Genomic DNA, 2438 nt, shown 5'->3' with positions numbered 1-2438 from the left:
GTGTTCATACACATATGGACAACCCCCCTGCAAATAGGAATGCCAGGTTCCCAGTGGGGCAGGGATCTCCTACTCCTAGCTCCCATTTCCTGCCGCCACTCCAGTGGCTGGTTAGGGTTGCAAATTCCTTGCCCTAAGAAGAGCTGGGGAGTCCAGCGCTGGTCCGGGAGTCCCTGTGTGTGCGCGCCGCGATTACGTCACCCGGAAGTGATGTAATCACATCGGGCACGTTGGGGGCAGGGCCACAATCATCTGAGGGAAAACCATAGAGTTTTCTCTCTGGTTCGCGCCCCCCCCCCCAACGTGCCCGACGCGATCACGTCACCTCCGGGTGACGTGCTCACGCCGGGCACGTAGCGGGCTTTGGGGGTGGGTTTTCCCCCAGGGCCCGATCCGCTGGCGGTGGGTAACGGGCCTCTCGGGCAGGGATTTCCCCACCCCCCAGGGGGTCTTGGTAAGCCTATGGCTGGTAAAAGAACATTTTTTAAAAAAAATCACCATTGGCATGATGGAATTACTTCACTTCTTGGGGAAACCCAGAAGTAACTTTAGTCCTCTCTAGGAATCTCCTGAAACTCACCTGAAAAATAGCCTGTAACCATAGAGTTTCAGGTGATTCCTAGAGGTGATTCCTAGCTGATGACTGGCAACCATATCTGTAAACGTGAGGGAAATATAAGTGCATATTACATATGAATGCTCTGCTGAAACTTCAGTTAATCCACATCCAAAATACACATTATAATGCATGCGCGCACACACACACACACACAGAGTTACATAATCACAGCACAATGAAATTGCCAGTTCAAGGTCAGTTTGCTACAGGTGAATAATTCCAGTGTTCTTGAATTTAAGGTGCCTCAGACAAACCTGGATGTTCAGCTCGAATTTCTCTGAAGGGTGTTACAGTGTTGACTGCTTTTTCACTTTTCTCGATGGCCTGAAGGAAGGGCCTCTTATTTCTCTGGAGACATCATCACATGCCTCACAAAAATAATGTATGGCACTCACAGTTTGCTGTAGTGTGCAAGGAAATGAGAAGCAGTAAACACACACATATGCCACTCTCTCTGCCTGCTTCCCCTGAGTTTCCTGAGTGCTTGCAAGTAGAGCTGTAGAGTGACTTATTCGCTGCTAGTAAAGTCTAGTATGCAAAGATAGGAAGTTGTTTTAAGAAAAAAGTGGACATGTGTACAGTGGGGGCCCTTGTTCAGGGGGAGACCATCTGCTTTGCCTTCAGAAGGTCCCAGGTTCAACCCCCACAATCTCCATTTTAAAAAGATCGGGTAGGTAGTATGTTAGGCCTCTGCCTAAGTCTTCAGAGAGCCACTCTGTCGGGGTGAGGAGACCATACTGACCTGGATAGACCAATGGTCTGCCTCATTATAAGGCAGCGTCATGCGTTCCTGTGATGATGCCGATGGGGTTGACACTCTGCCAACGCATATTCTTTTTTGCTGGGCCTATGACTTTCTGTTGGTTGATGAGGTCAAACAGAGAATGATACCTTCTCTGATTATTATCAGTGGCAGGCAGTATTGCACTTTTTTGATCATAGGCTTTGCTTCCAGCCATACCTGTTCCCGCTATCCTATGTTGTCATGGATTTACGCTGCAGCAGGGAAGCAGGGGCGTGCTCTTGTGGAAAGTAGCAACCTCTGTGAGGTAAATTTGATGGAACTAAGGAGCTCCACTTAACTGCTATTTACTACGGTGTTTTACATAGCAGCATGCTACTGGCACTGTAGAAGTACGGTGGATGCAAGAATATACTGGATGTCGAGAAAGGCTACCATTGGTCGTGGGCCCCTCACTCTGAAGCAGCAGAGCTGTGCTGCAGTTCCAGAGCAAGAAGGGAAGCGCTCCCTGACACTGGTATGGAGCACCTCACACCAGTTTTCCATTTTTATTTTATTTTATTTTATTGCTGCTGTTCAGTTGAGCAAAAGATTCGAGCCATCAGTCTGTCTGCCAGCTCCTGGTGTGTATGTGGGTGGGTATGTATCTTGAACATTGTCAGATGGGGGAAAGAATCTGAGCTTTGGCATTTTATGCTTGGAGAATTGTGGAATCTGCTTCCTTGCTGTGATACTCTCAGAAATATAATTAATTTCAAAGGGGGCATAGAGACAATAAAGAAGCAAACCTATCATTTCCATAGTGTGCATTTCTGCAAGTTTAAAAAAAAATTATACTGCCTGTTCGTTTTTTGGTGTCGTGGTTAAGAGTGGTGTAGAGGTTTTGGTGTAGTGGTTAAGAGCGGCGGACTCTAATCTGGAGAACTGGGTTTGATTCCCCACTCCTCCACATGCAGCCTGCTGGGTGACCTTGGGTCAGTCACAGTTCTCTCAGACCTATTCTCTCAAGAGCAATTCTCTCAGAGCTCTCTCAGCCCCACCTACCTCACAGGTTGTCTGTTGTGGGGAGATGAACGG

This window comes from Gekko japonicus, unplaced genomic scaffold (assembly GCF_001447785.1).
Source record: "Gekko japonicus isolate JY-2015 unplaced genomic scaffold, Gekko_japonicus_V1.1 scaffold375, whole genome shotgun sequence".
Taxonomy (NCBI): Eukaryota; Metazoa; Chordata; class Lepidosauria; order Squamata; family Gekkonidae; genus Gekko; species Gekko japonicus.
The sequence above is the reverse complement of the archived record's forward strand: the minus strand, read 5'-3'. Positions refer to the sequence as shown.